At 41.1% G+C, this 19,069-nt stretch overlaps 1 protein-coding gene across 2 annotated transcripts in view; it reads right to left on the reverse strand.

The window, feature by feature from the left end:
* Positions 1–15,863, reverse strand: part of KIAA0319 (KIAA0319 ortholog) — a 104,896-nt gene extending 89,033 nt beyond the window's left edge. Inside the window, exon 1 of one of the 2 annotated variants that reach the window (XM_064363045.1) lies at positions 15,518–15,691. The gene's annotated coding sequence lies outside the window, so the exon portion shown is untranslated. Of the gene's footprint in view, positions 1–15,517; positions 15,692–15,781 lie in introns of those variants that run through there. The other variant, XM_064363040.1, reaches the window with a different exon arrangement.
* Positions 15,864–19,069: the final 3,206 nt, after the last annotated feature.

A 19,069-nucleotide genomic window follows, 5' to 3' on the forward strand; every position in this document is an offset into this window, starting at 1 on the left:
CTTTCTACTTTTCTATATTTTCTAGTTTTTCCATAATGATAACATGTAATATATCTTCACTAATAAAAGAGGACTTCATATACTTTTTAGATGGCTATTGTTCCCATGTTGTTATATCAAAAGAATGTTGTAGAGAATTATAGCCTGGCTGGCTCTCCCAAGACATCCTTATATGTACAGTGGAGAATTGTTCTGGAGATGATGTCACAGTTAGAGATCACTGTCAACAGGTGGTAATGTGCTACCTCCTAACTTCCTGGTCAAAACTTCTGCTGAGGACTTAGTGCTCAGTCATAGCCATGGAAAGAATGAATTGGGAGAGAAGGTGGTCAGGTCTTAATGAGCATTTTCCCTCTCTCCCTCCCTTCCTTCTTCTGAAAGACATGGCCATGGTCTGGATAAACAGAGGTCAGAACTAAGGAACAAATAATATAGTGAGGAATTCGCAGCAAGGGTCTACCTAGGTCGTTAGCTGTGGTCCTAGCAGAATGAAGAAATGAATAGGATGTGTAGCCTGAAAACTGGAATTTACATCAAGGACCAAAATAACCTTGCCTACTCCATAAATGGAAAAAGAGGCCAAGGCTTCCAGCAATCTACCTGCTGGTTTCAGTCCAGGGACTGACATTATGATCTTAAAAGAACATATAATTATCTAATGAACTGGTAATTAATACATAGAAGACAATCTAGAAGAGGAATATTTGTGTGCATCATTTATATTCACTACTCAAAAATCATTAAATTACACAAATAACAGCATAAATGTTCACCAGTAGAATACTGAACATATGCCCTGAATGCAGGAGCCTCCTTCCGAATACTGCTTATTCTAGAGCAAAATTAACTGAGTCATTGTCCTAATGAAAAGCTGCACGTTATTCAACATTGCTTTTGTCAAATATGACCTGCAGACTCTGGCTGAGCGATGGATGAAAGGAGTTCGCAGACACAGCTGTTTCGCCTGTGAGAGTGTGGCTAGGGGACCCCACAGCTTACAGACCCTGAAGAGGGAGTCCGGTTATGCAGCTCCAATATGCTGGAGACCCTCGTATTTATTTTAGAATAAATTTAATGACACAGGCTTGGAGCAAACACAATTTGTGAGTGATAAACACTGTCGACCCCTGGAGTAGAGAGCAGTCCTACACACAAATGATCAAAGGTCAGTTTCAGGACAACATGAGTAAACAAGCGATTTAGATAAACTCCTCTACATTCCTTTGTTATCTGCTCTTTGCTATTAGTTCAAGGTAAGTGGATTAGGCTGCCTTCAGCCATAACTCTTTCCCAAAGCTTTTGCAAAACCTTCTGGCCTTCCAGGAAGGTTTGTGTCAAGCACACATAGTGCTGGAAAGCATGTCCTAATGATTGGAGAATACAGGCAATAAAAACATCCTATAATGGCATTTAGCTTCCTAAATCACCATATTTTTTTAAAATCTAAACTTTCTAAAGAAGTAAATTTGTGAACTGTTGCTTTTATAGTCCTTGTTTTAGAATAAGTACTAGCTAGAAATGTCAGGTATTATAATTTTCTCACCTTTCTTTTTGCTTTCAGTTCAATAATTTTTCCTAAGTAACCCTATATTTTTCTGTTTCTAGCCTATAAGTTCTCTTTAAATTGTTTTTAATATGTCATATTTGATTCTGTGGAATTCATGAGACACACTTGTAAATTTTAAAGTGTAATTGCCCTGTGGGTTTTTAAAAGATCTGACCAGGTCTAGAACACCTGTCCATTTCCATTCCCCCATCAGGGTCTCATTGCAGTGCTTTTTTATTTAATATAACCCTTGCATTTACCATCTGAATTAGTTTCCTAGGGCTACTATAACAAAATACAACAAACTAAGTACCTGAAAAACAACAGAAATGTATTATAGTCTCCTACAGTTCTGGAAGTTGAAAGCTGGAAATCAATGCATCAGCTGGGCCATGTCCCTTTGAGAGTCTGATCAAAATCCTTTGTCCCTTCCTAGCTTCTGATGGTGGCTGTCAATCATCAGCATTCTGTCAGTTGCAGCTGCATCACTCCAATCTGTCCCTCTGTTGTCACATGGAGCTCTCCTTGTGAAGCTCTGGGTCAAAATTTTCCTCTTATAAGGGCACAAGTTGCACTGGATAAATGGCCCTCTAATAGCCTCTTCTTGATATCATTTGCAAAAACCTTATTTTTACATAAGGTCACATGCACAAGTATGGGGGGTTAGGATTGAATGCATCTTTTAGGGGGATACCATGCAACCCATAATGCCACTGTTTCTACTTGTCAAAAGAAAAGCTTCCTGAAATTTGCCTGTCCTGTCCCATTAGTGACTGCAGGGAGTACCTAGACCAGAGAGCATTTGCTAAGTTTAAGGTGAAAAACACCATCTACCTTATAGTGAGAAGAAATAACAACTCATGCCTTCAGACACTAGGGGTTTTCTTTCATCTCTGCCCAAAGGAAATCAGCCAATGTTGAAATCAATGACAGAAAACTCAGAATACATGAAACACCCATCCCAGCATAAGGTACTGTGCAGCCAGAAGTGATGGGTGTGGGAAGGTAAGGCTTTCTCATGGCTGCTACTGTTTTGTTTTGTTTTAATAAAAAGACAAAATAACTATGAAACAAACCTTGTGACTAAAACGTTGCTGTCCCTGTGACTGCTGCTTTATATTTGAGATAAAATTTTTAATCAAGGAGATTAGTATGAGTTTTAAAATTATATGTCACAGAACCATGGAGAGGTACACCCCAGGGGAAACGTTCTTTTATTGGCTGCACCTATCTGCCTAGGCTCTAGCACACTGCCTGAATGGAGGCTGAGTGAGTGAAATAAATCCTTCTTTAAATAGTGTGAAAAGGCCAGATGTGGTGGCTCATGCCTGTAATCCCAGCACTTTGGGAGGCTGAGGTGGGAGGTTCACCTGAGGTCAAGAGCAGCCTGGCCAATATGCCAAAACCCCATCTCTACTAAAAATACAAAAATTAGCTGGGCATGGTGGTGCATGCCTGTAATCCCAGCTGCTCAGGAGGCTGAGGTAGAACTGCTTGAACCTTGGAGGTGGAGGTTGCCGTGAGAAGAGACTGCACCACTGCACTCCACCCTGAGCAACAGAGCAAGACTTTGTCTTGGCAAGAAAAAAAAATAGTGTGACAAAAATTTACATTAAAAAAATTGCTGGGCGTGGTGGTCACCCCTGTAACCCCAGCACTTTGGGAGGCTGAGGCGGGCAGATCACTTAAGGTCAGGAGCTCCAGACCAGTCTGGCCAATGTGGCGAAATCCTTTTTCTATTAAAAATACAAAAATCAGGGCCGGGCACGGTGGCTCAAGCCTGTAATCCCAGCACTTTGGGAGGCCAAGGCGGGTGGATCACGAGGTCAAGAGATCGAGACCATCCTGGTCAACATGGTGAAACCCCGTCTCTACTAATACAAAAAATTAGCTGGGCATGGTGGTGCGTGCCTGTAATCCCAGCTACTCAGGAGGCTGAGGCAGGAGAATTGCCTGAACCCAGGAGGCGGAGGTTGCGGTGAGCCGAGATCGTGCCATTGCACTCCAGCCTGGGTAGCAAGAGCGAAACTCTGTCTCAAAAAAAAAAAAAAAAAACACAAAAATCAGCTCAGTGTGGTGGCACACGCCTATAATCCCAGCTACTTGGGAGGCTGAGGCAGGAGAATTGCTTGAACTCGGGAGACGGAGGTTGCAGAGAGCCAAGATCGCACCATTGCACTCCAGCCTGGGTGACAAAGCAAGACTCTGTCTCAAAAAAAGAGAAAAGAAAAGAAATTACAATAAAAAATTAGTCATTATACACTGTACATTCCTAGAAAAAAATTATAAACAAATCATGCCAACAAATGGCTGCTTTTCTTCTTTTGGGTTCTGATTCCATTTATTCAATTTGTATCTATATTCTTTAGCACAGCTATCTTCTTAGAGTCATATAATTCCTACTTTCATTCACTATTTTATCACAAAAATTCTCTTTCTTGTTACATTTTTCATGATTTGTTTGCAACATTCCATTAGTGTGATTATTACAATTTACTTCATCATTTCTTTGTTTCCAACTTGGGCTGTTTATAAACAATGCTAGAGTGAAATGCTGCAGGTTCAGAAAAGGGCAAGTTGCAGCTTTTGTATCTGAAGGGAATGGAAACAGCCCGAAGGGGGCCTCTCTCAGAGATCCGAATGGATCGCCTGCATAGCATCGTCCTACAGGCTGTTAAGAACAAGCTGTATTTATAGGTTGTCCCATTTGTGGTTTACTGAGTGAGGAAACTAAGTTGGCAAAGCCCTGCTTTTTAGAGCCAGTGAACTCACACAAGACACAGCTATAATACATTCCTAGTTCAGTTTAGCCGGTGGGCAGCCAGGGAAATTCGCTTCTCTTACGATTCTTTCGTTGCTGTATCAGCCACTATTTTGACAAAACCTGTCTTTGCTAAGGCAGTCTTCAACTTCAGTGGTGAATGCAGGCCATGGGTCTACCTCCTGAGCACCTCTCCGGGAGTCACAGAAACAGTGCTAGAAAGGAACGGGGGAGTTTCTCACTCATTGGGAGGGTCGACTTGGTAAAACAGATAAAAGAACAATTCAAAGGACCAATAGATGGCATGTAGTGAAGGAGTGTATGTCGGGAGAAAGAAATGCTAAGAAACAAATATGCGCCAATTGCTACGGTAAATATTTTACCATCTTTTCCACAGTTTTAGGTTAATGCACTGTCTTATAGCCCTAGTGTTACAACATAACACCACCGTTTTCTGCTCCTGGAAACACTGTCTCTACATTAGGAGAAACAGTTTTAGAAAGTGAAACCTTGAGTGTACACCACAGGGCTTTAAATAGTCCCCCTAATTATGGAAACAACTTAGCTTTCAAATGGCTCAGCACTTTTATTTCTCCCTAAATTCAATTCTTATCTAATGGGGTCACCACTGCTATCTAGGTGGGTGCTTTGCCTTGTGCTATGGTAACTAAATGATCACCTTTAGAAAACATGACCCAGGGAAGACCAGAGAAGGCGCAGACACCCCTGTCCACAACTGTGCAGCCCGCCCAGCCAGGGCTCCACCCTCTCCAGGTCCAGAGGCTGGATGCTTTGTGTGTCAGTGAAAGTACATCTGCTGTGTGCCAAATTGTGAAGACAGCTGGTGATTACTAACGTGAGATGGGCCAATCTTTCAATTCTATTTATCAGCAGACCTATGATTGGCTAGTAAAAAAGTTTTCCTTTAGCACTTAACTTTCAGGCATTAAGTAAATAATTGTTCACTTTTTCCCTATGAAGGAAGAGGAGCAAAATGGAAAGAAGGTAGAATGTTGTCAATTAACAATCCATCCTATTGATAACCAGGCAATAAGTGGTTTATAATATTCATCATTGCCATTATAAAAATAATAGTCATTCATAATAGTCCTTTGTATCACAAGGCAATTTTACATGTATCATATTAGTTGAGTATCCCAATACCACTCTGAGAGAGGTAAGGCAAATATTGCTATCTCCAACAGGTATATAGAATATTCTAGTTGAACTGGTTGAAGCTCTGTGGCTCACTAATCAGAAGTGTCCAGTTTTTCCAAAACATTCTTCAAAGTAAAGAATAAAAAAGATGAAAATGAGCCTGGTCTCTCTTACTTTCAGCACTTTCTCTCTCCAGAGCAGTTGATAAATCATTCACGAGGCACACTCCTCCACTTCTTCCTGCCTGGGCCTGGGGAGTGCTAGGGAAAATAAAGCAGACCCAAAAGTAACCTGCAGAGGAGACTGTGACTAGCTGCTCCTGCACCTACAAAGCACTCTCAAGCTGCAAAATCCTCATCAACAAAAAGGAGATAAAGCGAAGAAAATAAGACAGCACACGTAGCTAGATGCCAACTCAACGAAGTAAAACTCCGGCAGTTTCTCAGTACTATTAGTCTATGCTCTGACTTTCTCCACTGAAAGCAGATAAAACTGTGCCAATCAACACAGGATTACTCAGAAATTTACTGGCAACAGAGATAATGATTTACAATTGCAGGATAAAATGACTCCCTATTAGGAGATCAAGCAGAATTAAGGGAAACATAATCCAGCATTGGTTTTTAAACACAGGAAGGGCATTCTTGAAGAATGGGGAGGAAGCAAATTCTGTGGGGCTGTAAAGGGAGGGCCAGGGACCAGGTGGGAGAAAATGCAGGCAGGGAAGACGTTCCAAACCCTCCTTTTTTAACTTCCTAAGAATCAGATTATTGGGGAGCTGCCAGAAAAATAATACAAGATGTTTCTTCATGCTCAAACCCATCAAGCTAATAAAAGAAACATCAGCATTGCGATAACACAGCAAGGGTGGTGAAGGGTTAGCAAAGTTCTCAGAAGCAGCAGCATCTCTGTATATGCAGACAAATATACAGGGAGAAGGTGCGGTTATGAGGGAGCTCCTATTCCCAGACATGACCAAAAGCATTCCCAACATGCAAGAGGACTTATGGCATGACAAAGAAACTTTTTTAAACATAATCATAAAACTGTACAGGGAAAGATAATGAAAGATATGAATAAGGGAATGTGAAACCTCATTCAACTTGGGAGGATGATAAATGCTAAAGATAACAATATGTAGGTTAACAGAGAAACAAAGAATGAATTAAGGGCCAGGCTGAGTGGCTCATACCTGTATTCCCAACACTTTGAGAGGCCAAGGCAGGAGGATCACTTGAGGCCAGGAGTTTGAGACCAGCCTGCTCAACATAGTGACTACATATCATAGTCTACATTCTTTACATTCAAAAACAAAAAATTTAGAAGAACGAATTTAAACTCAACAGAATGCTTTAAAATACTTAATGAAATTTATCTGAAAACACAAATAGGCAAAAATATGAATGGATATTTGGGAAATGAGAAGAAAATATAATGATAGATTTAATACTTATTAGAACAAAAAAATCTTCTAAAATGTAAAACCCCAAAAGACTTTTTATTCGGGCTTACTCTATAACAAACTATGAGTAACAGAACTACAGGATGAGAATTACTACTTAACAAATGCTCTCAGGACAACTGTGTATTACCACTAGAAAGAAAATTTACTTGGATGTTCAAAAGACAAACAAAATAATTAATATGAATAGTAAAGAAAAAAGAAGGAGAAGAAAGGAAATACAATATTAGTTTCAAACACAGGAACAAAATTATTTTAGATATTATCAAAGGCAAGACAAATACAAAAAACAGTCAATTTCCACAGAATAAAAAGTAGCATTCTCCAGTCAGGTGTGGTGCCTCATGCCTGGAATCCCAACACTTTGGGAGGCTGAGGCAGGCAGATCACGAGGTCAGATCAAGACCAGCCTGGCCAACATGGTGAAACCCCATCTCTACTAAAAACACAAAAATTAGCTGGGCATGATGGCACGTGCCTGTAGTCCTAGCTACTTGGGAAGCTGAGGCAAGAGAATTGCTTGAACCTGGGAGGTGGAGGCTGCAGTGAGCTGAGATTGCACTATTGTAGTCCAGCCTGGGCGACAGAATGAGACTCTATCTCAAAAAAAAAAAAAAAAATAGCATTCTCCAAAAAGCATTTATTTAACACTTGCCATGAATGAATGAAAGTACTAAATGTTAGGAATATAAAGATGAATGAGGCAGGTTTGAGCCTGGCAGACTAACACATGGAGGGAGCCTCCTTCCAACAAACACATGGCCAGGCAGAATTAAATGCAAGCACCCCTTGAAACACACACTCCCTGAATCAAGTGAGTTCTACAACATGCCTTATTCAATCTACTGTAGCCTCTTTTCTGTCATGTATTCTATGTACTAGAGGAAAGTTTGACCCCTAAAGGGTGACAAAAGATATACAACTACCACAATATTGCCAGACCTATCAAAACCAAAGAAAGAGCATCACAATGAATATTTAAATGTTAGTTTTAGTGTGGCTCAAAGTGTACATTTTCATGCAAAACAGTCAAGAAGCAGACAGTAAATGTCAACTGATGTAATAGGCAGAATTCCAAGATGGCCCCATGGTGCCGATACCATGTTATTAGTCCCATGATTACATAATAGTAGATGGCAAAAGGGATTCTGCAGATATAATTAAGGTTACTAAACAGTTGGCTTAAAGATAGGGAGATTGTCCAAACAGTCCTAACCAGTCATATGAGCTGTAAACCAAAAGCTATTAATACAGGTCTCAATTAATTTAAAAGTTTATTTTGCCAAGGTTAAGGACAAGCCCAGAAGAAAAAAAACAAGAAATCACAGAAGTATTCTGTGGTCTGTACCTTTCTTCAAAGATGATTTTGAGAGCTTCAATATTTAAAGGGGAAAAGCTGGCTAGAGTGGAAAGGGGGAGGGTATGGTAATCCACATGCTGCAAGGGAAAGGGAGCAGCCAGGGGAACAGTCAATCATGTATTTCCCTCAAGCTCTGCAAATCAGCACTTTACATAAGATAAGGTGAGCTTAGAGCAGCCACCTATGGAGATATTTATATCTGTAGCTATCTGCTTAGGAATGGAAGGAAAGGCAGTTTCTTGCAGGCCTCAGCTTTCAGCTTAATTTTTTTTCCTTTACCATAGTGAATTTCTGTCCTGAGTTTTTATTTTCCTTTCACAGAACCCCTTAAAAACAGAGTGTTTTCTCCAGCTGACAATAGATGGAGAAGTCAGAGAGAAGATACCCAATATGAGAGAATCTTCCATTGCTGGCTTTGAAGGTGGAGAGGGCCACGTGGAAAGAACCCAAAAGCAGCTTATGGGAGCTGAGAGCAACCCCCAGTGGATATTCAGCAAGAAATGGGGACATCAGCACTACAACCCCAAGGAGCTGAACTCTGCCAACAGCCAAAATGAGCTTGGACACAGATTCCTTCCCAGAACCTCCAGAGGAGACTGCATTCAACTGACAACTTGATATGGCTCCAGTGAGAACCAAATAAATGCTAATAAATGGGTGTTTTAAGCCACTAAGTTTATGGCAACTTGTTCCACAGCAATAGCAAATTAATGCAACAGGCAAGTGGGTAGACATTTTCTGACGTTATGCAATATTATGAAAGACTCACAGACACCGCTGCAGCCTAGAAAGACTAGTGAATCATGTAAATAAGGGCTAAAAGAAACTAGAGGCATGTCAATGAGAGACTGAAAATAAATGGAAGAAAGATTGCCAAGATATGCCTCTTTGTGGGGACTTTAACAACGACACTGCAGAGTATTAATTTACAGTTTCCATTTCCAGGATAAAATGGAACATATATACATGCAACCACAAAACATTTTGAATACATATTTAAGCCCAAAAGAAAAGGAATCTCTAGATATCAGAGATCCAAGAAAAACCAAGGCCAAAGCAGCTATCAAGAGATGACAATGCCGGTTTCCACGGGATTTCAGGATCTGAGCATAGGCGCTAGCAGCAAGCACTGGGCTTTCAGTGGCCGCTTTGGAACAGGATATACAAGGGGTCTTCAGAAAGTTCATGGCAAATGCATATTATAAAAACTATGAACATATTTTAATTTTTTTGTACCAAAATAAACTTGTATTAGCTTGTCATAACTTGTCTGAACCACAGCTAGTTTGAGGCACTAAGAAGAATAAGACATCCGTGTGAGCCGGGCGCGGTGGCTCACGCCTGTAATCCCAGCACTTTGGGAGGCTGAGGCGGGTGGATCACGAGGTCAAGAGATCGAGACCATCCTGGTCAACATGGTGAAACCCCGTCTCTACTAAAAATACAAAAAATTAGCTGGGCATGGTGGCGTGCCTGTGGTCACAGCTACTCAGGAGGCTGAGGTAGGAAGAATTGCTTGAACCCAGGAGGCAGAGGTTGCGGTGAGCCGAGATCGTGCCATTGCACTCCAGCCTGGGTAACAAGAGAGAAACTCCATCTCAAAAAAAAGAGTTATTATAAGAAAAGCTTAACAGAAAGAATAAAAGAAGCATTGGTAAGGAAGAAACTGGCTAACATGTTGGTAAATAATGATATTATTCAAACTAAAATGCCAAATAATAATAAAGTGAAAGATGACAGAGAGGGAAACTGAAGTTAAAGTATAGAAAGTCAAATACTTTTAGAGAACAGAAAAATTTATTAAGTTTAGATTCTGGTGGGGAAAAAAGCTGCAGTTTTATTGATACATAATAGTTTCATATATTTTCAGGGTATTTTGGTACATGCATACAATGTGTAATGTTATTAACTTTAGACATTTTAAAGCAAATATGCATGCTAAAAATAAAACATAGTCCCTTCTCTGTAGAAGCTTATACTATACAGGAATAGGGTAAGTGATGTTATAAAGCATGCCCAGTGAGCAAGAATGCCATCAGGGAAAGAGAGGTGAGATGAGGCATTAGGGAAGCCTTCAAAAACGTGATGTTGAAGCTCTGGCCTGAGAAATTAGCAGTTTGTTGAAAAAAGAATGCAATCTAGGCTGTGGGGACTGGCTGCACATAAAAGGCATGGACTCTTGGAAGAGGTGGCATATTTTGAGTGGTTCCATGTGGTTGTAATGTGGAACAGGTACGGGTTATGATGAGATAAGAGGATGAAAATGTAGACCAAGAAGAAATGTTACAGAACTATACTGGAGACATTAAGAGATCTGCACTTCATTTAGTAGGTGGTGGGGCATACTGATATATTTTTAAAATTTTTTTATCATGGTAAAATATATATATATAACATAAAATTTACCATTTTAACTTTTTCCTTTTTTTTGAGACAGAGTCTTCTTCTGTTGCCCAGGCTGGAGTGCAGTGGCACAATCATGATTCACTGCAGCCTCAACCTCCTGGGCTCAAGTGATCCTCCCACCTCAGCCTCCTGAATACCTGAGATGACAGGCATGCAGCACCAAGCCTGGCTAATTTTGTGTTTTTGTAGAGACAGGTTTCACCGTGTTGCCCAGGCTGATCTCAACCTTCTGGGCTCAAGTCATCTGCCCACCTCAGCCTCCCAAACTGCTGGAATTACAGGCATGACTGTGCCCGGCCCATTTTAATCATTTTTAAATATACAATTCAGTAGCAGCCATCATCAGTATCTATCTCCACAACTTTTTCATCATCTCAAACTGAAACTCTATACCCATTAAACAATAACACCCCATTGCCACCTACTCCCAGTTCCTGATAAGCCCTATTCTTCTTCTTGTTTCTACAGATTTCACTATACTAAATATTTCACATAAATAGGATCATACAATGTTGTCTGTGTCCAACTTATTTCATTTAGCATAATGTCTCCAAGGTTCATCAATGCTGGAGCATGTGTCAAAATTTCCCTCCCTTTTAAGGCTGAGTAACATCCCACTGTGTGTATTTAACACATTTCGTTTATCCACACATCCATCGATGGGCATAACATTTAAGATATATAACCAGGGGAGTCATGTGTTCATGTAACTGCTTTAGAAAGGCACCCCTAGAAGATTAAAGGATACCACCTGCGAACCAAAAGATGAACCTGTTTCCAGAAAGTGAAAATGGCCAAACAGGTGGAAGAAGTCTAGTAAAAGAAGGTCAGAAATTTCTCTAGGTTTGGGAAAAGCAGTTTTAGTATAGCGGTGGATAGGAAACACTGAAGACTAGTTAACCCAGTTAGCATGCTTAGAAACATCTTCCCATACTACAATAAATTTTGAACATTTGGCACCTATGTTTAAGACAAAGAGGTTGAAGACAGCAAATTAACAAATTACATTAGCCTCTTCATAAATACAAAATATACTGAGAGAGATGGTAAAAACAGTTTTCTCGAAAATGAGACATCTTAGGCCTGGTATGACGGCTCATGCCTGTAATTCCAGCACTTTGGAAGGCGGAGATGAGCAGATCACTTGAGGCCAGGAGTTTGAAACCAGCTGGGGCAACATGGGACCTTGGGGACCTTGTCTCTACAAAAATATAAAAATTAGTGGGGCTTGGTCATATGTGCCTGTAGTCTCAGTGACCAGGAGGCTGAGATGAGAGGATCACTTAAGCCTGGGAGGCACAAGCTGCAGTGAGTCAAGATGGCACCACTGTACTTCAACCTGGGTGACAGAGCAAGATTCTGTCTCAAACAAAAGGAAGAAAGGAAGGGAGGGAGGGAGGGAGGGAGGAAGGAAGGAAAAGAAAGAAAGGAGAGAGAGGTAGGGAAAGAAAGAAGAGAGAAAGAAATACATTTTAAGGGGTTATTTTGAAAAAATTTTGAAGGCAACTCTGTCATATTGATTACAAGACAGTGAAGCTACACATCATATACTTCATCTTAATGATGAAAATAGAAGATGGTAAGGTATGCTGACATAATCACAATCCTAGAATAACAGAATGTGATCCTGGGAAGGGACAGCTCATACTTCCCCACCATCACATGAAAAAGCATCCTATCAACTGTAATGCTTAAAATGTATGGGTGTTATGGGTGGCGATGCTGAAGTTAATTTCTCCTCCATGCTTATCACTCTGATACTTAACACATGGAATGGCCCCAACTTTGAAAATTCATTTTTAGGCCCAAATTATCCTCTTATTTAAGCTACTTTACTTAAATTAAATAGATGCTTACTACAATCCTTTGTTTTTTTTTGAGACAGAGTTTCGCTCTATGGCCCAGGCTGGAGTGCAGTGGGGATCTGGGCCCACCGCAACCTCCACCTCCCGAGTTCAAGCGATTCTCCTCCCTCTGCTGGGACTACAGACACCCGCTACCACACCCGGCTAATTTCTGTATTTTTAGTAGAGATGGGGTTTCACCATGTTGGCCAGGCTGGTCTCGAACTACTGACCTCAGGTGATCCACCTGTCTCGGTCTCCCGAAGTGCTGGGATTATAGGCATGAGCCACGGTGCCCAGCCTCCTTAGCTTTTCGGAACTTAAGGAAAAGAATGACCGGCAAGTTGGCAGGCAGTATAATTCTACAATGTTATTTAGAAGGAAAAATAACCAAAACTTGAACAGTATCATCTTTACCTACTGTGTCATTTCTTTAAGAAGCCTGACTTTAAAATGTAAACACCTACTGTTAAAAAACTGCAAAATAATGCAAAATCAGATGCTATTCTGGCTCAGCCATTTTTGTTGCTTAATACAAATAAATGAGAAAGTATTTTCTCATTATTGAATTCACATGAATAGTGTCTAAAGGTAAGATTTTTAAAGACAAATAGAAAAATAACCCACACTATTCAGGTAATGGGTGCACTTAAAGGTCAGACTTTGACACTACATAATATATCCACATAACAAAACTGCACTTGTACCCTCTAAATCTATAAAACAATTAGAAAACAAATAGAAAAATAACCTACCAATTATTCCAGGCCTACTAAAGCAAACCTCCTTCGGTGGGGTATTAAATTACCAGAATATTAAACTGACATGATTTTATGATTTTTATTATTATATTTATTATTGTTGCTGTGACAAAGAATCTGTCAAAAAAAGTATACATTTTATAATGATTTGATATCACAAATCAGAACAAGCTTTGGACATGTCAAACTAAATCTATTTTTAGTACCAAATTATTTTTAAGGTATGAAAAATATTTCCTGAGAAAGAAAATACCTCAAAAATAACAACTTTTATTGAAGCGTTACTATTAAAACATGCCAATGAGCAAAGATCTCTTAAACATATTATTGTATTTAATTTTGTTAAGTAGATTCCATTATTATCTCTGTTTTACTGGTGAGGAAACTGAGGCTTAAAGGGTTTAAAGAATTTGCCAAATGTGATGCAGCCCACCAAGCGGCAGAGTCACGCCCAACCCACACCCTCTCAGCTGGCAGTCTGTAGCACTCTGCTCTAGAAACAGGCATGCCTGGCTCTACATATAGCAGGCCCTGAATAACACAGTTTCATTCAACGTTGGTGACAAAAAAATTCCTGTCCAGGGCCACTGTCTATGTGGAGTCTGCTCATTCTCCCCACATCTGCGTGGGTTTTCTCTGGGCTTCGGTTTCCTCCACATCCCAAAGCTGTGCGTATGTCTACACGGTCCCCATCTGAGTGAGTGGGTGTGTCTGTGAAAGTACACACTGTGATGGGTTGGCTTCCTGGACAGGGGACAGGGTGGGTTTCCACCCTGAGCTATCCAGAGAGACTCTGGCTACCCATGACCTTGAACTGTAATAATTGGGTAAATAATCATCTTGCTTTTATTTATCCTTCTTAACTGTATGTATAGCTCCATTTATTTCTATGTTTAATATAAGTGTTTCGGTCTTTACTTAGAAGTTCGGTGATTTTTTTGTGACCAGAAATATGCTGTAGGAACTTAACTTCTGTTTATATCAACTAGCCTATGGTAAAACTGGTTGTGTTTAAAGGTTCATAGTTCCCAAGAACCTATCAACAACGTTAAGTGAGGACTTAACTATATTTATTTAAAGAGAATGCTTCCTATCTGTTGGCTGAGGGGAGAAAAGTCAAGAAAATTTAACAGTAAATCTATTCTATTAATACATTACCAAAGCTCTCTTTTGACTATTTTTAATTCATAAAGATTTTGGCTGAATTATTTTCATTATTCTGGAACAAAAATTAAGTTCTTGCCTTGGTATTTTACATTACCTGTAGTACATTACCTGTAGTTCTAAAGAGTCCTTATGTAGTATGTTTACATTTCCCTTTTTCAAATTACAGAGTAATTCAGCTTTCTCTGTGACTCCTATGTCTATAACTGAATTGATATCTCCAGTTTTCTTCATATGAATTAAAAATACTATTTTAAAAAGCACAAAAAAAAAGTTTACATTTGGCATAACTTTAGTAGTCTCCATGATTGTGGTCTTCTTATAATAAACAAATTGAAGCATTTGGAAAGTGAGCATGTATTTCAGGAACAAAGAAATGAATACTAACATTTACTTCCAAAATTCTTGTGTGTAGGGGGGCCCTTGTCTACAATTTATTTTTTCTGTTATTATCAAAAACATCCTTCAACTTTTCTATTCAAGCACTGGAAAAAATACTAACATTTAACCCACAAACAAAAATGTTTCAGATTAACAATCGGCAATAAAAGTGTACATGAGTATGTATATCGTATTTTTCCTCCTTGTATATTATTAAGATAAATGACCTTAAGATGATAACTCTCAAAATTTCAGGTTTATCCTCCTGATCGATTTGTGACATTCGTTGGAGAAAATTCAAAAGGAATAAGAAAAAGGTTTTAAGCTTCAGGTTATGGTAAGGAACAGAGACAAAACGCATTTAGCAAGTAATAGGAAAGATCACATAAATAGTTCTGAATGAAGTTTAAAGAAAACGACTCCTCAGCTCTAAAAAATGCGGTTCATGAGGTTGGGAAAAGACACTCAAATTTCCCCGACCCCACCCTACTAGTAAACAATCCATGCAGCAATCAAAAAATGCCCTTTCCTGAATGAATGCCCAGAAGAATCTTAAGAAACTTACCTTCTGAACTCAGGGTGTCTCGATTCTATTTTTATTGGGCGTAACCTGCCTACTGGCTGCCCTCCTTTCCTGTTTCTCGGCCAGCCAGGCTAGAAAGTAGATACTGTACCTGGGGTCACTGCGGGCGACACCGAAGCTCGCCCCATTTGGTGCTGCTGGCCCTGAGCATCACTCGCCGTCCCACTTGTTCCTCCTCGTCGTCACCGCAGGTCTTACACACACACACACGTTCACACTCTCGCGGGCGCATCTGCTGTTACAGGTACAGCTCCACCTCAGCAAAACCCTCGCTTTCTCTTCCCCGGGACTTGGCCCCAGAGGAGCGACTCTAGACCAAGCCCAAGACAGGATGAAGCTACTGCTGCGCTCTCACCTCCGGCAGTAACAGCGATCGCCGCCGCGGCTCTACGCAGGCCAGCCAGGTCCGCTGGGGGCAGCACAGGTGGAGCCAGGTTGCGCCCCGCCCACCGTCCGCGGCAGCTTCTGCAGGCTCGTGGAAAGCGCGCGCCAGTGATTCAGCGCCTTTCCGTCGTCGCGGTTACCACGGCGACGCGCGCGCACGCGCACACACGCCCCCAGGGATAGGGGGCGCGGCAGCCGCCCATGCCCAGCTCCCCGCGTGCGCTCTAAGGACCCGCACCGGGGCGACACACTCCCACCCCGCAGGGGACCAAGCAAAAGGCTTTCGGGAATCTGAGGGGCCTTCTTAGCCTACACCTCCTTTCCTTCGCCAAACCTTTCCCTGTCACCGTGGCCCCAAAGGGTCTGGGGTGAACACTGCCTCCAAATAAACACTCGAGCCAGCGTGGCTCAGGAGAGTCATGGGCGCACTGCCTGGGTCAAAGACCCTTCGTGAATGTGTCCCTGAAGAAATGTCACCCCAGCTACGTAAGTCCGCCTCTTCCAGTGGGAGTCTCTTTGGGCCCTACTCTGTAATTACCTTTCTATTTTGAGCACGTGCTTTCTGACTGAGAAGGGGAACCTGTGCTGGGAGGGGCCCACATCACCTCCAAGCCTTGCAGGCTAACTGGGTGTCCGTATAGTTTGACACTGGCATCTTGAGGAAGGTGACAATCTAAACCACAGAAAACTTGTGTGGAAGACTGCATTTTTACTGTTTTAATAAAGATGCAAAAGCATCTAGAGATAATAACATGAGCAGAAAAGGAAGCCAGTGCATTCTTTGCACATCTCATTACTGTGAAGTGTAGTGCAGTGCTTAGGACTGAGTCACACACACACTTGATAGATAAGCTCCTTCTGGACTACTACCATTTACCAAAGTGTCTTAGACAAGTTACATAATCTTGATAAACCTGCTTCCACAATTATAAAATGAAGATAATAGCATTCACATAGGATGATTCTGGGAATTAAATAAGATAACCCACATTTAAAGAGTAAAAACCTGTCCAGGACTGAAAGAGTGAAAATCAGCTTGGACTTAGAAAAGGTAGTGCTGTCAATCAGGCTGAGAGGACAAACACAAAGTCAGAAGCAGAAGCAAAATTAACAGGCAGTATCGTTTCTTCTGGAATCATGCAGCAGCTACAAAATGACACAACTCCCTATTTGAATGACTACTGCTTTCTGCCTTTGCTTTACTATTCCCATCCATAACTGGGGATACCCAGTTGCTAAACTCCCTTCACTTCCCGCCAGCACCCAATCCCTCATTAATCTCAGTTTCTCTCAATCTGCCTCAGAAACAGCAACCAACTGGATCCCCAGCCCTGATTCCAAGACTCTCCCTGGAATCCTTTAATAGGTACCCAAACCTTTCAAAAGACACTTCCTCCTTTCTCTGCTCACATGGCGTTCCACAGGTACTCTCTCAATGCATCCAGTCAATGAATCTGATTTTGTCCCCAGTGATCCTTGGCTGATTAGCCTTTCAAGAAATATACTTTTAGCACATACACACATGGGCTTTGCTCAGAATATTTAAGTATACCATCTTTTAAAGTCAGAGACACTATAATGATCTATTTTCATTTTTAACGAATGTATCAGTTTGGTATTGTATGAAAGCGTTAGTCTCCATCTCCAGGACATAGATGTGAGGCCACTCACTACATTTCACTTGTTTTAAGCATTAAGTGGACATCCATTGAGCTCTTGCTATATGCCAGACACTGCAACAGGTAGTAAGGATAAAATGATGTATCTTAGTATAATTTTTTTACTTTGTGTGCTCTTGTTTATGGTTTTGGTTGGGACATTTGTACAATAAAAGACAAGAAACTTATTTTGAAGGTGGGAAAAACCGAGGTTTAGCAAGGTTAAAGTACATTCCACACCAGTGGTAAAAATGATGCTTAGCGTGATGACAGTGTTGCCTCATTGAAACACAAGATTCTAGGCTGGGTGCAGTGGCTTACGCCTATAATCCCAGCACTTTGTGGGCCGAGGCAGGAGGATTTTGTGAGTCCAGGAGTTCGAGACCAGCCTCGGTAACATAGCAAGATCCTCTCTCCACAAAAAAATAAAAACTAGCTGAGTGTGTGGTGCACACCTGTAATCCCAGCTACCCAAGAGGCGGAGGTGAGAGGATCACTTGTGCCCAGGAGGTTGAGATTGAAAAAAAAAGGAAAATTCTAAGTTGGAATTTCACTAAGCAGGAAGGTAAGGTAAGCAAAGCTACTATACTGGAAAAAGTTTGAAAAGTTCCAAGTAAAAAACTCAAGATACAGCAGATTAGTACGTTAATGCATTGAGAACTATTGCTCATGCAAGCAGACTAAAAGTGGTTTCTACATGCTTCACTTATAGCTTGTTTTTTAGATTTTGTCATAAGCAGTATACAAGAGGGTATTTCATGTAGATGCTGTGAGTTATATAAAAGAAATAATACTTTCACAGCTTCAGAACAATTTGACAATCCTTTATTTAATTAATTTTTGAGATGGTGTTCCGCTCTTCCCGTACAGGCTAGAGTGCAATGGCAGGATCTCGGCTCACTGCAACCTCCACCTCCCAGGTTCAGGCAATTCTCCTGCCTCAGCCTCTTCAGCAGCTGGGATTCCAGGTGCCTGCAATCACTCCCGGCTAAAATTTGTATTTTCAGTAGAGACGGGATTTCACCATGTTGGGTAGGCTAGTCTCTAACTCCCAACCTCAGGTGATCCACCTGCCTTGGCCTCCCAAAGTGCTAGGACTACAGGTATGACCCACTACACCCGGCTGATAATCTTTTGTATAATCTAACATACTATATTGTATTTGTTAAAGAATTTAAACTTTTGGCTGGGCACAGTGGCTCATGTCTGTAATCCCAGCACTTTGGGAGGCCGAGGCGGGTGGATCACGAGGTCAGGAGTTCGAGCAGCCTGACCAACATGGTGAAACCCCGTCTCTACTAAAAACACAAAAATTAGCTGGGCATGGTGGCTGGGAGTGATGGCAGCACATGCCTGTAATCCCAGTTACTCGGGAGGCTGAGGCAGAAGAATCGCTTGAACCCAAGAGGCGGAGGTTGTGGTGAGCTGAGAGTGTGCCATTGCACTCCAGCCTGAGCGACAGAGTGAGACTCCGTCTCAAAAAAAAAAAAAAAAAAAAAAAGAATTTAGACTTTCACCCATCTATTTTTTGCAATGTGATTTGAATTTAACTCTTCCAAATGAAAGCAATTTATGCCAGAACAATCCGTTTCCCACAGAAA

The sequence above is a fragment of the Aotus nancymaae genome, unplaced genomic scaffold, assembly GCF_030222135.1.
Source record: "Aotus nancymaae isolate 86718 unplaced genomic scaffold, 86718_ANA_hifiasm-v0.15.2.pri h1tg000051l, whole genome shotgun sequence".
Lineage (NCBI taxonomy): Eukaryota > Metazoa > Chordata > Mammalia > Primates > Aotidae > Aotus > Aotus nancymaae.